The sequence below is a fragment of the Coturnix japonica genome, chromosome 7, assembly GCF_001577835.2.
Source record: "Coturnix japonica isolate 7356 chromosome 7, Coturnix japonica 2.1, whole genome shotgun sequence".
Classification (NCBI taxonomy): Eukaryota; Metazoa; Chordata; class Aves; order Galliformes; family Phasianidae; genus Coturnix; species Coturnix japonica.
In genome coordinates, this window is record NC_029522.1 from 27,214,590 (window position 1) to 27,233,788 (window position 19,199).

Genomic DNA, 19,199 nt, shown 5'->3' on the forward strand with positions numbered 1-19,199 from the left:
CTTTGCTGCATTGTAGCTAAAGGAAAATATTCATTGGTTTTATTAGGAGCAAAGCTGGTATGACATTGTAGCAACATTCCAGAGTTAGATAATACAGACCCCAAACGTGCTCACATAGGAAAAACTGTTACAAAGAAAGCTATAAAATGGTAAAAAACTAGACAGATACCTAAAATATCACTGTGCAGATTATTCCATTTCTTACATCTAGTATTATTACTATTATACATATAAAACAAAATTGCTTATCTTCAGGTAAATACCGGCAGCCAAAGAAGAAATCTCAACGATCTAAACTCTCTGTCACATTGTAAATCAGCTGAAACACCCATCTTTTGGAAAGGATTTTTCTCCTATCGCTTGCTGAACAAAAGCTGTGATTTCTAATACAGTCAGAGAAATATCATCATTTTTCTATGAATGCTGATAGATGATCCCTCAGAAGGTAAGACAGAAATGAGCCAATGTGTAAAAGCAAGTATGTGGCAGGAATGGCGCTTCGACATTCCTTGAAGAAAAATGGGTGTCCAGAAAAGGTATCAAAAGTGGAAAAACATTGTTCATTAAGAAACCTGGCTGAATTAAAGGAAGCAGCAGTTACAAATATGTATTTAGTCGCACTGCATATTAAACGCCCAAAGAAATAAATTACCATCTTCAATGTACTTTTAATCCAACTGTGCCGGCTGGCCCTCACTATACAGGAAACAGGAGCCTTCACTTGTCCTAACCAGAACACAATCAAGGGAGTGGATTTGGTAAAAGAATGCAAAAACCAGGGGCGGGGGGGACTATAAAAATAATAATATAACTAAAATTATATAAATTAAACCGAGAACAACTTTTTCTGAAGGCTGACAGAAATTTAGTACTGTTCTAAATGGGAAGAAGGCACACAGCAACTGCACAGCACTGATTTTGTCCTGTGGCTTTGGAGCTATAAAACAGAAGTATTAATTTGGGGAAGAAGAGACATGCCATGTTTCGATCCCCTTGGAACTATCAGTAGGCACATGTCTGACTGGAACTCTGGGTTGTATGTTAAATCTAACAATAATTCATATCAATTCACCAATTATCTTTAAATTGATTTATCAGTGTAAGATTACAGCCAAATGCAGTAGAACTATTTATTACATGCGTCACAGTGAAACTTGCTCCCAAACACTACTAAACAAACCAGGTACAATTCAACTACCTTGGATCTCACTCAAAAATACTTAGACTGTGCTGGCATCATAAAAAAAAAGAGATTAACAGAACAGACAGACAATAGGGCTTATGTACCAAAAGCTTGACTTCTTTCTCCATGTTAATCTCTTAAGAGACACCCATGACTGAGAACCTTACCATCTTTAAGCCTATCATAGCTACACCGCTGCTGACTGAAGATGCTAAGGAGATTAATCCAGACTCTAATAATATTTATCTAAGCATTGCTATAAATATCTCTCTTAGAAAAGCTTTTCCTTGCCAAGGGAGAGAGAAGCTCACACACTGATAGATCCCAGCCTACCCAGCCTTCACTTTAGCACAAATCCACAAGCACCCAACAAAACACACAATAAACATCCAAGTATCTTTCCACTACTCTTCAGTACTAAGAGAGCACTGCCATCCTGTTTTAACGTGCATTAATGCCACAGTGATGAGTGACACAACAAGCTTTTATCAAAAATAATTTCACTGGTTATGAAAAATGGACCCTTTCTTAGATAGAAGTATCTCCATTCCAGAGAAATGCCAGTAAAATAAAAGATGTCTAAAATCTTTTATTAGCAAATTTGCTTTCCCCCAGGTTTACAAGTCATTGTTCTCCCCCACTATAATACACGCTGTTGGAGATCCCAGACCCTTTCCCTACTGCTGCTCTCACGTACTGCAAATCTCAAGCCCTGGCAGGCTGTTCCACTACAGTTATTTTATTCCTTAGATTCTCACTTTCCTAGTACCGCTTTTCAGACTGAACAGAACATCCTTCTGCAACTAAGTATTTTCAACCTTTAATTTCTCCAAATCTGCTGTTCTCTTTCCAGCTACAATTTTATCACTTTCCAGCAAGAGGCAGTAAATCAAGATCCAGCAGGGCCATTTTATTCCTCCTCACCTGTCAAGATATCATCATGAAGCATATCATCTGAACTCCCAATCCCTTCTTCCATTCACAAGACCTGCCTTGCTCCTCCTCTTGTTTTTGTGGCCTGTGGATACTGCTCCTCATCATACAGATCTATTACAGTCTTTCCCAGCTTAAAACAACAAGAAAGTCATCGCTGGTCCTACTCCACTCCATTTTTTTTCCTCCTTCTTACCGTGGGGTCATTGAACATGTCTAGACTGCCACCCACAACTCAACCAAATACCAGGAGTGGCCTTCAGCCCTCTGGGAGGCTGGACTCATCTGGCTGCACAGACACACTCCAAGCTCTTCCCCAGGCAACCCTGAACCCCTAAAAATGCTGCTCAAACAAGGAGCACCCCCCTTGGAGTCCAAAGTGGGGTGTCTTGAGATATTTTAGGCCTTTCTGGCTCTCAGAGACGGAGTTCATGCTTACAAGGTAGTAGACACCAGGCTTGTAGGCTCCTGTTACCCAGAAGTTTAATACTGGGCTGTAAGATACAACGTGACAAGCAGTGACAGTCCCAGTCCCAGCAGTTCTGATGTGAACATTCAGATACTTTGGTTTGTTGGAGTGCTGGACCTCACGAATGAAATCTGGATTTCCAGAGAAAGCAGCTCCTCACTCACCCACTTCTCCTTATTTTTCCTTATACAATGTAGTTTATCTCTCTAACCTTTGCTTTTAGAGCAGATGTTTTTACTATCATATTTTAATCCACGATATGCATTTTCACTGGTAATTTAATGTTCTCTTAGCTGAAAGCTTGCCTCGCATCAAGACACAAAGCCACATCACTGGTGAGCCTGTAGCTTTCCTCCTGAAGAAACTGTGCTCCTGGATGACAGCTGGAGCACCCAAGTGGAATACAGACACAACACTGTAAATTACTCAAAAGCTGTTAGGTACGATTCCCATTAACAACCATAGGAGTGATTATGACTCAATCTCATTTTCAGCAGCCACCAGGAACTACTTTATTGCCAATGCAAAGAAAGCCAAGAGGTACCACATGTTGAGTATGGCTCGACTGGTAGCTCTGGACTTTACCCAAAGTCAACAGGAAGATGACTTTATTACACTGCCTTGGCCTACATTCTCTGCTTATTGCATGGCACACAGTTACTCACTCACTAATGACACAGCCATCCTTCAGGCTGCAGCAAGTTAGTGGGGTCATTGCCCTATAAAGTGAAATTCAGCTTCTGTATCCAAGTCTTGCAACGTATACTGGAACATGGGTGTACACTGAGGGCAGAGATGAGGTATGCAGGCATTTAATAAAAACATTTAAAAAAGGAAAAGAAAGGGGATGATTATAGCAAAGGAAACCAGAATTATCATTCTAAAGTCTTGAAGCATCTTCAGAACAAAACAATCGCTCACAATAAGAACCCTTACACAGGTATCTTTCTTGTTAGCAAATCTACAATGGGACAAAGATTTTAGCTTCCTGAAGTAGGTTAGAGCAACAACATGGGCAAGCCTTGGCACAGGGAAGCCTTAAGGATTCAAGTGAATGTAATGAGAGAACAGCTGCATTATCTATTTCGAACAACACATACCTCCAGGAGCCAAGAGTCTATTTAAAGGGAGTTACACACAATTCAAGGAAAGTTATTAGAAAATGGAACAAAGATGTATATGGAAAGCAACTGGTAAATGGTTGGCTCAGAACAGTCAGAACAGCACAGACTTAAGGGAGACCCTATGATGAGAGATAGGGGAAAAAAGAGAGTACTTTTTTTTTTTTGTTCTTTTACAACATAGAGCAGCAGTGAAAACTTTGTTTCTATGATACATCAAACTTCTTTCCATACCTTGTTTTTGCCCTTCTTACTTGCATTTGGCTTTTTCTGAGGAATAATTTATGTTTCAGATGTGAATTATCTGTGCGTACAGCACAGCAAGAGGCAGAAGTATTTGACTCCCCTTTGTGAGCCATTAGTTTCAGCACTGTAAAACCTCACTCCTTCTGAAAAAAAAACCACCAAGAACTCCACAACTTCCCATTTTCATTTCAAGGGAGAATAGAAGAAAAAAACAGCTCCCAAAGAAGCAGAGAACTCCAGGGTCTCTGGCTTTTAGAAGAATTTTGCATATCAAGTCTTGCTGGCAGAACACCCAGTCTTTATGCTTAAATCATCTGAATACATTAAAAATATATTAATGATAAAAAAAAAAAAAAAAAAAAAAAAAAAAAAAAAAAAANAAAAAGAAAAAAAGAAGGAAGAATTTGCCTGATTATTTTTTTTAATTCAATCCCCATCAGCTCAGGCCTGTATCCATTATCTAATATCCCAATTCTATCTAATTCTTTGGTGTAGGAGTTTCCATTACCCAATTTAAATGAGAGCTAAATATCAAAGAGCTAGAAACAATAAACAGTATTTTGCTGCAGTAATCCCTCCAGACCTTCTTCATAATAGAAACACAAACCTCAGACCCATCAGGCTCCTGGCTGACTTTCCATACAAGTACTATTACAATTGCACCGCCACTGTCTGACTTCTGAGTGGTGCCAATTCCACATCAGCGCTTTGACAGTCCCAGCTTCACATGGTGCAGCACAGGTGGAAGATGCAACCCCAATCCTTAGGCACACAAACCAAAAGCAGAAACAAGATTCACGCTGCTTAAACACCAGTCCCAAGCCAGCTCCATCATACAACATGACCACATTTTAACTAAATAACCACATTCATCTCAACCACCTACCATAATTCTTGAGGAGTAAAGGAAGAGAGGCTTTTTTTTAGATCTTCCACCTTTTAGTGCAGCACATCTTTGTGAGCCTTAATCCTGCAAACACCTACATGCATTTGGCTTCACACCCAGAATCACCCCCATACATCAATGCTGCGGCCCTGAGGTTAAGCAGGTGGCTAACTGGTGGCAAAATCAGGGTCTTAAAAGGAAAGCTAATCAGTGTGATAAGTGGATTTATATACAACACCTGGCTTTTGCTGCTGAGTATCTCTGGCACTGAGCAGGGGATTATCTGTTAGAGTCAACGGTGGCACAGCTGCAATGCCCAGCAAGAGCCGTAATGAACCCAACTTGGCACAGGAGCAGAGAAGTGACCACGATACAGCTACTACAAAAAGGGGGGCTCTTTGCTTCAGAAAGAATCATTGAATACCTGCTTAAATCTAAATGCTTGTCATTAAGAGCTACATCAATTAACAGCAAAGACAGGCGAGAAAAATGGAGGCAGGAATGATTTTCGGAGGAAGCACTCCAAAAACAAGAACAGAACAGACTGAACGTACACGAAGTACAGGTGGTGGTCGTCCTGAGCTCCTACCAGCAAACTGAATGTGAGCTGCTGAAACCATCCACAAGTTGCGGCCTTTCTCATTTTCCTCTGCTCTGAACATCTGATCCACCCGTAATTGTCAGCGCACGCTGAGCCAGGCACAGGGCAGCCATATGCTTCACTTTGAGCACGTAAATTGCATGGGATGGCACGGATGGAGCTGCTCCGTGCACATGGCTCACTGCTGGCTTCCAGTGTTTGGCAGAGCAAGGACATGGCACGTGCTGCAGGTCTGCAGGCATTAAGACAGCAGAGCCGGGCTCCTGGAACTCACCCTGCAACCAGGATCTGAAAGTGCTTCACCTTGGAAGACTTTAGATTTGATTAAGGTGCTTTTAAAGTAATTGCAATCTAATGACATACTTTTTCATACCATTTCCCTGCACGGCACCATCATTTTCACATCTTAAAAGAACACACAAATCTGCAGCAGCAGGAACCTTGTGACATTTATACTCTTATACTGGCAACCCGACCAACCGCCAGTGGCACCGCTGCCCTGATGGCTGGCAGATGGCAGCAAGGCTGGGTATGGAGCTGGTCACTTCACCCTGACAGGGAACTCTGCACTTGGCTTATACAATTTGTTTCCTCTGTTAACAAGGAATGGAAAAACGTTCCCAGTGTTCAAGGGCAAAAGTAGTATTTTTGGTTCACCATTAACCGGCATCAAAACACACAGGAAATAAAGACCAATCCCTGAGAGTTCTGATTGTTGCAGTTATTCCCCAACCGCATTTAAAAACCCAGCCTGTCCATTCCAGCATTTCAGTGCAATTTTTTATTGACCTACTAACCTGTAACTCTGGGAAGCCTGGAGCTAAGAATGCAATAATGGCTGGCAAACACGAGTCTCCAAACAGAGTGTAATAACCTTAAGTAAACCGCTGCCAAGCAAAAGTCCCGCAGATCAAACAGTTCCCACGCAGCCCTGTGCTATTAACTAGCGAAACAGCCCCATGGTATCTCCATGGCCATGCACAATAACTGAGCCCCGCGCTTCTGTTTACTTACACAGCTTATCTGCAACCCCATAATGTACACAGCTGACCTCCCGATGTAAATCACTTGTCTATTTAATGGTACTTCACTTGCTAAAAACTTTTCTGATGATAAACAAAGGTTTTAGCCAAAACAGCCATTTTTAAGACAAGCAGAAATTTGCAGTGAGCATTTACGATTCCAAATCTAAAATAGTTTAACTTTGTGGAGACAAAAAGAACCATATATACACAGAGCCACTAATGCCGTGCTATTTATGAGGCTCTGACTTTTTTTCTTATGAGGGAACTGCACACTTATTCTATATGGGGAAACTGCACGCTTATTCTAGCTTAGTTAGAGTGCCATTGGGGTAAGCCCACCTCAGACGATGGACAGCGACTCGAGCACCCTACTGAGATCCAACTGAGCCAGCAGCTGAACCAACAGCCCAACCTACAGCCTGGCCAGCAACTGAGCCGACAGCCCTCAGCACATCCCATTGCTTTGTGTGCCCTGCACCGAGCTCTGTTCCGCTCAACTTCTCCCATCGGCACCAGCCACTTGTCCACGGCTCATGCGACGCGGAGAAGACATTTTTACACAGACAAGCCTAAATTAAATAATAATTTACTATTATCACGTGAAAACGGTTAACAGCGAGGCTCCTTAGGATGCTGCCGCCTCAGGATGCAACAGGGCTCGACCGCGAGCGCAGCAGCCCAAGGGGAAAGCAGCGCGTTGCGCCGCGGGCTGACGCGCAGCGGGGCGGAGGCGGCAGGGAGGCAGGGAAGGAAGGTGGAAGGGAAGGAAGGAGGAAGGGAAGGAAGGAGGAAGGGAAGGAAGGAGGAAAGGAAGAAAGGAGGAAAGGAGGAAAGGAGGAAAGGAGGAAAGGAGGAAAGGAAGGAAGGAGGAAAGGAAGGAAGGAGGGAGGCCCGGGCCTCCATCGCGGCGGGCAGCAGTGGCCGGGCCCGGCGGGGCGGGGAGCGGGGCGGGAGCAGGTGCCGGGGCCGGGGCCGCCTCCGCCCGCAGGCCGCGCCCGTCCGCGCCGTTCCCGGGGAAAGCGATGGGTTGCCGGGGGAAGGGAGGCGGCGGCGCGGCGGGCAGGTGAGGGAGGCGAGGCGGAGCGCCTTACCTGCTGCCCGGCGGGACATGCTGCGGCGGCCGGGGGCGGCCCGCACCGGGCCCGGGGAGCGCAGCGCCGGCCGCCGCCTGGACGAGCGGTGCGGGGCCGCGCCCCCCCGGGCTGCCCCCCGCCGCCGCCGCGCGCCTCCTCCGCTTTGTGGCGCCGCGCGGTGCCCCGATCCCTCCTTGGCCGCGGGACGCTCGACATGCGGGGGCGGCACTTCGCGCGGGGGGCGAGGGGGGAGCTCCGCCCGAGCCGCCCGCCCCGGCCCCGGGCAGCAGCGGAGCAGCGGCCCGTCAGATCCTGCCCGTCAGATCCTGCCCATCTGCCGCGACTGAATGGCTCCGGCGACCGTGCGGCGGCGGCGGGGGCTCGGGAGTGGGGGGGTGAAGGGGGGGAGGTCGGGCGGGGGCGGCCATTGTCTGTGTATACGGCTCGTCCCGTGCCGGGGCTGCCCCGCGCGATGCTCCACCGCCGCCCAAGTCCCCCTCGGGGCCGTCGGAAGCGTGGGAAGGAGGCACGGCCCGCGGGGTAAGGGCAGCGTTGGGTCCGACCGGCTGGTAAATCCCGCTGTGCCGGAGAACGCTGCTGCTGGAGGGCACAGCCTGAGGTCAAAGAGCTGTGTGGCCATCGCGGTCCAGCAGACTGTAGATCAATCACAGTGTTATTTCAGGAGTTGGACTCAATGATCCTTTGGGATCCATTCCAACCTGGGATATTTTATGATTCTCCAATTCTGTTTTTGGATGCAATAGGAAATTTGTAGATATGTTGCACTTAAGAGGATCCAAGAGTAGAGACAGCGAGAGCTGGGGCTGGATCTTCTGGTTTAAATGGAGAAGGTCAGGGTCTTAGAAACAAGAGGGGAAAAAAGTGATAGGATGGAAATGAGGTAGCTGAGAAGTGTCGGACACAGAGTTCATGCTCCTTGTGACACTGACTGCAGGCCAGAGCTGTACCTGCTAATGAGAGGTGAGAAAAGTACCAGAGGAATGAGGCAGGTGTCCGACCTCTTGGTTGTAGAGGTGCAGAAGCACCTGAGCAAAGCAGTAATGCAATCTCCTGGATAAATGCATCATGGAAATGAAATACACCCTCCGAGATGCTGCTTAGGTTTCACTCAACAGACTGGCAGGAGTGTGTTTTGCAGAGGAAGGCTCTTCCTGTGGTGGTGCAATTTGCAGCCAGACTGTTGTGTCTTAGATAAACCAGCAGCCAGGTTTGTTCATGCAGTTTCGTCCATGCTAGGGACTGCTTCTTCCAGCATAGAAAGGGAACCCCAAATATCATTTGAATTTGACAGTGCAAAAATGACCTTCCCAGAACATCAACTCTCACTGCCACCACGACTCGCCTGGTGAGGCACAGCAGCTCCATTTGCTGAGGTCACTGCAATTAATGTCATGTAATAGAGCAATATATGGAGCCTGCAGCGTGCTGATTTAGCTGTGACTTCCGCTCTGAAACACTGCAACACTCTGAAAGGAAGCTGGCAAGAAATGTGAGAAGGGAACTAGGCAGAATGGTAGACAAAAAGTCCCGAAATACCCTTGATTTGGGTTCTCCAAATGGGTTCCAACTTCCATTAGAATGAGGTTGTCACGGCTTAAGCCAGGATCCTGTAGTGGTCGCACAGCACTGAAGTAATGCCTGTTGATGTGTTTAATTGCTTTGTTGTGCAGGGAAACACCTTTAACAACTCTCCCAAGAGTTGATGTTAATTACTGAGTTTAAAATATGCTGATGTTCTGTTTAAGCAGGAATAACAACGTTCCAATAAAATGCAGTCACGTTGTAATACCTATTGCTTGCGCAATCAATCCAAATCACCTGCTCTGATTCCTCTGTAATCAGCGATGGGAGCTGCAGGGGCTGCGTGTTCTGAAACACAGCTGACATGGCGGAGGCAGTGCTGGATCTGGCCAAAGGGGCTGTGCAGCTCACATCGTTTTTCTGATGAGCACAAAACCTGGGTGTCCAGGACAGGATAAAGTGCTTTTCTGTGGTGAGGCCACTGGGGAGCTCAGGACTTCCCGGCCCTGTGTGTGCAGTACTTCTCAGCAATAATCAGCCATGACTTTGTCCAGTCTCCAGCTGAACCCTTGTATGCCCTTATAATCCGCAGTATCCCATTGCAGATGCTCTCAAGCTTGATTACATATTGCATGAAAAATCTCTTTTGTTTGTCTGACACGCCACCTGTTGTATCTGATGCTGTGTATTTCTTGCATTGAAGGAGCCAGCAGACACCGCTCTGCCACACAGCTTCTGTTTTCAGATCTGCCGTTCCCCTGCCTAAGGTACCCCATTTTCAGGCTGGAGAGCCCTTGTTCCGTGAATGATAGCTGTCATCCCATGCTTCTGGGTACCCTTCTCTGCCCTCCTCTGCTCTCTCCCAGCTCCACTGCACCCTTTGCAATGTGCTTTGGGTGCACCCAAGCTGCAGCCACTATTCACCATGTGGGAAGATCACTGTTGGTCCTTTCCTGTCCAGTACAGCAAATCATACAGTGCTGCTCTATTCTAGTGAATGCATCTTTCTATCAGGTGTAAATTATTGAATAGACAGCTTTTATTTAAGGACCACCTTAAATTCCTAGTGAGATCCACGTGTTTTAGGTCATTAGAATGAATTTACAGGTATGCAAGATTAGCCAATGGATTTGGCCTCCTAATCTGTATCCAGAAATGATTAGTAATTAAAAAGAACTAGAATTTCTCTGTTATTTAAAGCTGTTATTAACATTTTTAATTTTTTTTATGCTTATCGAGCTCCTGTTTCTCATAGTCAAATACTGTTCTTCTGTGTCTCATTAATAGTATCTGAGTTTCATACACAGCAGTAAGTACATGTTCCAAAGCATTACTGCTTGTCCCTAGGCCTGTGTAACTTTATCTGGTGTAGATGTTTTTCAGACAATACATTGCTCTACAAACAACATTCATGACTTTGCTCACCACTGCTTTGGAGTGATACTACAGTGCTTGTGTTTGAGAAATGGCACAATTGGCAGCACTTACAGTTTTCCTTTCAGCCTCTGCCAGATACAGGCTGAGTTTTCTATTGATGCCAGTGGAAATTCAAAATTCAGATCCTACGTGGGAATTTTGTGCATGTTTTGAATGTTGCAGGAAAGGCTCAAGTGCTTCCATTTGCACATTTCCATGTTGCAGAAAGGTGGACATGCCTGGCACTATCCACATAGCAGCGCTTGGCCCTTCTGCATTTGTATTAGTGTTGTTAGAGAAAAGGAGAAGACAGAATCAGAGTGCTTATAGCTTTGATCAGTGTTTATAGATCGCTGTCTCTCAGAGCCTTGCAGGAAGACGGATCCTCCCTTTGCATTTGATCTCTCTTCCCCAGCCAGGAAGAATGGAAGATGATAAAAATACAGGAAGCCCAACAGGAACCACAGCATACGTGTGTGCTGCTCCAGAGGGCTTAAGAGGCTTTTAGATCGCCTCGTAGAGGACTAAGAGTCTGCTTCCACTGAAATGAATGGAAAACAGTATTTGTTTTATTATGACATTATCAGGAATGCACCTGAAGGGAAAAGTTCAGAGTAGGCTCAAAGAGGAGGCAAGCCCCTTCCAGGACTGGGCTGCATAGGCACGTGCCTGTCCTGGCAGCTCAGGGAGGCAGGTCAGGTCATTTCTCCACTGTTTTCAAAGGTACTACGTAAATTGCAGCAAACTAAGTATCCTGCCAAAGCTGGTGTCTTCTTACTGCCAAGCTTTGCCAGAGATTAATCTGATTTTCTATTTCTTTTCTTTTTGCTTATTTAAGTTCCGCTTTCTAGACTCTGCCTAGCTAATCAGGTGGCAAGAAAACCAAGAGGACTGTATTTTGCAAGCTGTTATTCTTTTTCCAGAATCTCAGGGGAATATCTACATAAGCAAGAGTTTGCAAATTCTGAGCCATGCTGATTTAAGTAGGAAAAAAATATGCTCAGGTCTTTAATATCTAATGAATACTGCCTTATATGTGAAACCTTGTCCCTAGCGGAACCCATTACAATAATGTTTATACAGGCTTATGCTGTAAATGCATGATATTTTCCCTACAGCAGAATATGTTGGAATTTATTCCTGATTAAAAAAAAAAAAATAACGTGCAAATGGTTCCTATCCCAGAGTGCGAGTTACTACTGCTATAGCAGCACACTGTTATTAACAAATAAAGAAATGAAATAAATAGTTGGTTAACATAAGAAAGCAGGCATGTTCTGGGTCTTGTGCAACGTCTGCAGGAGAGCAGCCAAACCCTGCAGAATTCAAGAAGACTTTCAGAAAGTAGCAAGGTACCTCCCCAGGCTCTTCCTGCCTGCTTGCAGTCAACACCAGAACTAAACAAGGAATCACATGAGTGTGCAGCTACAGATCTGCAAAAATGCTCCCAGAGCATATGGAGCCACAGAGCGCCTGCAAAGCCTGGGGGGACAGCAGGAAGGGAGCAGCGAGAGGTCAGGGCACACTTCACCTGTTAAATAATGGGAAGAGACAGCATCACAGGGTCGGTTTTGCTGCACAGGTGCCCTGCTCTCAAGTAAAGCAGTATTAATCCTTTAAAAGGCCTGGCTGGATGAGACACACATTTACATCCATTGTTTTGTCTGTAGTAAAGATCCTTAGCGCCAGCACAGAACATCAATATATGTTACAATGAACTGTCTCAAGAGAACGGGGCAGAGCCCTCTTTCTCCCCTTGCAAATGCCATCTGCTGACAAAGATCCTTTGCAATGGACTTTCATACTGTGGAGTGGGGCCAAGGACAAGAGCAGGGCTCTTCCACATTTAACCATGCTGTGAACCACAGATACAGGAAAACACTCTCCTGCTGCAGAGCACATGACAGGGCTGTCACAGAGCCTGTTTAAGCAGCAAAACCTTTTAAAGACTCAGGCAGTGCTGTAGGAACTTCATTCCCCAGATAGCAGTGAACAGGCTGACTATATGAGGTGCTGTGACACTGAGAAATGCAGTCATCTGAACACCAAACTGGGACACAGCAACTCGGCTCAGCTCCCGGCTTAGACACAGATCTCTCCTATAAACTCCATTACTTTGTATAATCACAACTTTACTTTCCTCTGTAAAAAAGGAGCTGTGTTATTCCTGGTTTCATCCTTGGGGCTGAGGAGATGAAAACCACTACTCACTCTGTGTAGGAATGGAACAATGAGGCCTTGTTCTCACATGGGGCCGTAAAGTCTTGCTTTAATGTAATTTACAAGAAATAAGAATGGTTCAGCATTAGCAAATGAAGTAGAAATGCTAAATGTGATTATTTAAGTTTCCTTTTGCACAAGTGGGACTGATTTGCAAGGAAAGCTGCTAACCTGGCTTGCATGACTTCATGTGCATTTTCCCAGTGGCCTCTTCTAATGCTGCCATCAGCACTGTCTGTTCTGGCTGCTTTATCAGTGAAAGAGGTCAGTGACATGGCATTCCTTTAAAAGTAACAAATTCATAAATTGTCCCTTTTTTTCTGTGCCTGTGTGCACCCACCCATCGCAGACCGCCAGCAAAATCCTCTTCCCAAGGTTCCCATATCACAGCCTGCATCCATGCAGCACTCATTTTAAAATACTTTAAAAAACCCTGGTTTTATAGCAATGCAAATTCTTACTTTGTTACCTTGATGTAAATCCAAGGATTTTCCTCTACCAAAGAGGAAACCGTTGCAGCGTGCGGGTGCTGCTGCTGTTGGGTCACAGGGAACACTTCAGGGCAACATCATTGTCACACATACACATTTCTCCTTGCTCTGTTAATAATTTCAGTGCAGCCATTGGAAATATCTGACGAGTTAAATAAGATTCAACATGGGTAAGCATGGCTGTGTCCAGCCATGAGTGGGATCAGAAGACTGTATTCAGTATGCAACAATAAAAACAGCCTATAGAGATGCTTGCATTTGGAGATGTTTAAACTTGAACCAGGTAACCTCTGGGTAACAACAGCAGCTAATTGCTGTTCATTTCCAGCAGGCTGGTGTTTTGATCTGTTATTTGGATTCATAACTGAGAGCTTGGCCACAGCTTGGCACCAGCACGTGGCCATTCCTGCACGATGTGCACAGTGCTACCACCTGCACCAGGCCGAGGTGCAGGAGCAAACCTGCTGGCACTGAATGTCAGCCCAAAGAGGTTCTTGTTTCTAACTCCATGTAGCCACCAAAGTAACAGGTGTGTCTGAATACACGAGAGTTCATTTGTATAGAAAAGTAAAACAAACAAGAGCCATGCCAGGATTATACTTGTCATTTCCCAGCATATCAATGAGGACCTAATTTACTCTGGGCTGTTCATGCGTTGTGCTTCTAACAAATATCCATATGTCAAGTAGGCCTTCTTCATACTTCCCTGCTGGAGTTTTTCGTTCCTTTCAACTTAGTAGGGAACATTTGTGATCCTTATTTTACCAAATGTATCTAACGAATATATTTTGCTCCAGGCTTTGTATTTTTTAATTTAAGAGAAACAAATCAATTCATGGTTCCGGCAGTCGTGCTACTAAGACAAGCATACATCTGTGCAAAAATACCCCAGTCCCTAATTAATTGCAGAATGTTATTAACATTTTTAATTTAACTTATTTCATTTTATAAACATGAGCATACTGAGATACTTTTTGAAGAACATTATTCCATCTTTTGTCTGCAATTCTATAACTGGGGCAGTTTAGCATAGATTGCCAGACACTTGCTTGTATCAAGATTATTTTGTATTCAAATGGTTCCAAATCCTTTCTGTAATGACTTCAGTAACTGAGGCTTGACACTTCACCCCCGACTCATACAGAACTGATGTGCACTGCTAATGGCAGTTTTCTCAGATTAAGAACAGGCTGAGATACAGTCTCCAGCATTAATGCCTTTCACAAATGTATTATGCTCAAATCAACCCACACTCTGTTTCCTATATACCACAGCTTATCAATTTGTGCTTAATTTGAAGTCAACATAGTAAATATTATATTAAAAAAAAAAAAGCAAGAAAGCCTGATTAGTGTTGCAGACTTACTGTGTAAGTAGTTTTACTTATTGATCAGGAAGATCACATGTGAAATGACTATCAACTGTAATCAGTTGTAGACAGTTATTTTATTTGACTGATTGGTGCCTCTGATATTTTGAACAGGTGTAAGCTTTCATAAGGTATCTATTTCAGTTGTTATTTGTTTAAAGCACAGTGAACAGTCTTCATTTGAACCTGGTGCTAAATGATGCACACTGACATGCAGATTTTCCTGCAGCTTGCCACAGGTGCTCTAGCTTCCACCCAACATTTTCCCTGCTTTGGTATTTAGAGTGGGTTTATGGTGTACACAAGGTCCATTTGTAATCTTAAACCTATCGCATCGTACCTGTCTGGGATTCTGCAAAAAAATATTATTTATAAGGCAAAAAAGTATAATGCCTGCTTTTCTACCCGCTAGTTATTCAGAGTACTCTTATCTAGTTCCATTATGGAAGGGTACTGGTGAGCACCATAGGGTGACACAGACCTCACACCAGGGATTCAAAAGAAGTGAGTCTTTCATTCATAGCTAGTACAATGGCAGTGCTTTCTGTGGCCTGGTACCTCACATGCACTGCTCAGTGAACCATCCAAATTTGCACTCATCTAAAGAAAGGCACATTTGGCCAAAAATTGGATATGTTATTAATTGGTCATCTCCTAATATGCATATTCAGATGCTAATCTTTGGTAGCAGTGCACATCTGAAGGAGTACTGCCAACATCTGTTAGATGTATTATGTATATGCTATCCATATATTGTGATTTTTTTTGCACATCTCAGAAGCCCAACTTTTGGAGAAACAAATATGTGATAATATTATTACAGTTGGAAGTGTCTGAGCAGCTGTGGTGACTGAATTCTGCTCTGTCCCTTCCAGCCTCACCTCCTACCACGATGGATTTCCTGAAAGAAGGACATCAGCATTTGGGGGGATTTTACAAATCCATTATCATACTAAATCCACCTGTGTTCTGGGGATGTGACAAAATCAAAACCCAATAAGAATAACCAGAAACACCAACAAAGAGGAAAGGCAGCTGCTAATGGCTAATAGCACAAAACTCCTTTTTCTTTGTGTTTCCTTGCGTTGAACACTGGTAAGATGGCGTGGCAGGATTAGGGACTGAAAACTAAGAGGCAAAGAGGAAGGAAACCTCTTATAAACCAAGCCAGTCTCTGCTGCTCATGGGCTACAGCAGCAATTTGGTAATGCATCTAGTCTTTAACTCAGGTGATGTCACAGACCAGAAGCAACTTTTGTTACTCAGAATCTTTCAGAACAGGTTGAAATAGGGTTGCAGCCCCAAGATATGTTGTTTGACCTTATTTCCACTCTGGCTGGGTTGCTGAGTCCCTGACAAGAAAAAGATATTTGAGCAAAGTACGACCTTATTTAGCTGGGGTAGCATTTGTTTTTTTTCCCCATAGCCTTCATTACTGTAATATTACACACAGGGTTTTTCATTTCTTTGCCATACAACTTATTCCCCTAAGATTAGTCCTTTTCTAGTCAAGCAGTTTAAACCTAATCACAGTTGTTATTTTAATCTGTGCTCACCATGAAGAATTCTTGCAGAGCTATATTGCTTGTTAGCAATTATGGCCTCCCAATGGAAGTCTGTGATTTCAGCAAAAGCAACCTGTTTAATACTTGGCACCTCTTTAGTATACAGGCATTAAACCCAGGAGCATAGAAGCATGCTAATGCCAGAGATGAAATCTATTTTAAAAACAGTTTTCTAAACATGAAGTTGGTGATGTTTTGTGGCTCTTCCCCTCTGTGTTTTTCTTTATTGCTACAAGGTAATAAAGTGCTGTTGATCCTTCATTTATTTTATGATCGTCGTGTCTGAAATGCAGCATATCCTAAAGCTTTCATCAACATAGACCGAAGGTTTGGAACTGGATCCAGTAGCACTAGTGGCAAAATTCCCTTGAAAGTTCTTAAGAGCAGGACCTGACCCTTGCATATTATGATGAGCATCTTGTGCTTAAATCCTTTCTTCTGCTAAGAGAACCAGTAACTGCTGTCATTGGCTTAAGCGTCAAGAATTAAAAATTATGATCTACTGTCAAGGTCAATTAGCAAAGGCTGCAGGAGCAAATTTCTGCCTCTCACATTGTTTCTTCATGTGATTCTTCTATTAAGAATTATACAGAGTAATGCAGGTCAGCTGAATTAGAAAGAGCATTAGATGAGTATGCGAGAAATACCACTGCAGGGGAATTACTCACCACTGACCCTTTTTGTCCTATTTGAAGTTATTCCCGGACAAGACAAGGCAGAGAAATCTAAAGTAACACAATGCTCCAGTTGAAGCTGATATACTGAGATGTACACTATTAATGTAACTCCAATGATAAATGTTGGTGACTCACATGGATGGAAGTGGAATTTGCCTCACATCAAATGAGTTTATTTTGTTCAAAGAAGCTGGAGAAATGGGGGAACTACTGACCAGTTAAGTATGCTGCCTCTTTCATCATTCTTAATTTGCAAATAATTACTGTAGGATGCTCAGCATAAGGAAAGCCATTAAGAAAGCCTTCATATCCACACAATAGTGAGGAACCTCCACTAGTGACCTAGTGAAGGTCTGTAAGAACAGGATCTGTGAGGCTGGACCAGAGGTTTCTTCTAGCAGATAGCAATAAAACATGACCTGGGGGCTGCAACTACAGCAATAAAAGCTCAACAGCAGATGCTTTTGTCATGTATAAAGAACAGTCCTCCAAAATGAAATTTCTTCCCCCACATCTTTTAGGGTCCCATTATACAATTGGAAATGTAAAATTGATGTGCACACCATGACATCGGCTTTAGTCTGCTCAGTCTCAGCCTGGCTGCTTTAAATCTGCCCATGCTGTAAGGAACACTGAAGGAGATCAGCGTTCAGGATTTGTGTCTGCTCTTTTTATTAGCCTGCCTAGAGTAAAGCAGGGGTTATCGGTCAGTGTCAGGTTCAGTGCCCAGTGACCCACCAGGTTAAAACTGTGGTAGTCACAAATCAGAAGTATAATGAAGTCTGAGAAGAGGTCTGTGCTGATTTATTGGGACATCTGTCTGGCTATAGACAGCCTCGTCCTGCCCCTGTGTAGTGGGAGCCATTAGCATAATCCATGCCATGAAACATATTAGAGATTTAAAAGAGAGAAATACAGTGTTCTAAGACAACTGGCAAAAACCAGAAGGGTTCACCTTTTAGGGCTCACTAAGTCTTAACTTCTTATATCAACATCCCATAAAATAATATTAAATATAAGTATTAAATTGCACTCTCAATTTTTCCAAGAACACCAAATTTTCAGACCACAACTGAATGTCCGTTCATAATGAATGAAGTTGTTCACTGCTACTTTCCAAAGACATTTTCATCTTTCAACTTCATATTTTTAATTTCTATTTAACCACTACACTGTGTTTTACACATCATGTTATTACCTTCATTCTCACAAATAGGATTCCTCAGATTTTAAACATAAAGTTACATTTTAGTACCGGTTATTTTTAATACTAAAAAAAATATGAATTAATTACACAAACTTCTAAATATTTACTCTGAAAAGGACAAAACTCATATCACAAATGCTGTAAATGCTGTAATGCTACTTTATATCCTACAGAACAGGAAGTTTGTGAGATGCATGCTAAGTAGTGCTGTCATGTGAAAGGCTACTCTTTCTCAACTGAAAAATCAGACAGATCATTATTTCTTCCCTTGATCATTACTAAGCTGAATTACATTTTAATCTATAAAGATTAAATTAATCTATGAAGATGAATTTGTATTTGACTATATATTAATAGAAATTGTCATCGTCTCTATGTCTTTAAAAAAAAAAAAGGTCAAATTAAATATGCCATTTAAAAAAAAAGTGTGGATTGAGAATGTTGAATTTGTTTCATCTCTGCTATTGCTTCATGTGCTCTGTATTAAACATCATTCCAGATACAAAGCTAGTATGAAATATAAAGATATAAGATACTGAGTGTTTTATCATGAAATACTGAGTACTTAAGTAAATATAAAGTACAAGGACATATTGTAACATGCTGTCATAGATCTTTTTATGTCTGCTGTGATAAGAACAACTCTATACAAATTGAAATTCTGGAAGAATTAATTTTAAAATGATCAAGCAATAATCAGTTCATTAAGGGAAAGAGACTTCTGAAGTTTAGGCAACTTCTCTGCTCCCTTTACCATCTTACATTAGAATAGCCCTGAAAAACAGCTAGAAATCCCTAGAGAACCTAAAATATCTGTGCCAACTGCTGGGATGGCATTTGATACATTTTAAAAGGCGCACAACTGTTCATCTTACCTAACATGGCATCAGCAGCAACACAGAACCAAAACTACTGTAGTAAACTGTGTAATAAAATTGCTGTTGTAAAGAGGACACTGTGCTTGCAATGAGGTAAGGACCTTTTTGCAAGAGAGCTGATGGTCTACCCATGAGAGTAAATAACATTTATTAGACTGGACGCATGCACAGAGTTCTGTGAGGTCCTGTAACCATCCTACCAGAGGAACACAAATTTTGACACAAACTTCAGAAGCAGTGCTGCTGCTACCACATTTGCTCTAAGACAGAATAGAAATGTCCACTAGTTTAACATTA

The 19,199-nt window shown here is 43.1% G+C and overlaps 1 protein-coding gene across 11 annotated transcripts in view; it reads right to left on the bottom strand.

Moving 5' to 3' along the window:
- The window catches only part of NCKAP5 (NCK associated protein 5), a 405,691-nt gene that overhangs the window by 200,588 nt on the left and 185,904 nt on the right, over positions 1–19,199 (bottom strand). The gene's annotated exons all lie outside the window — the stretch shown is intronic.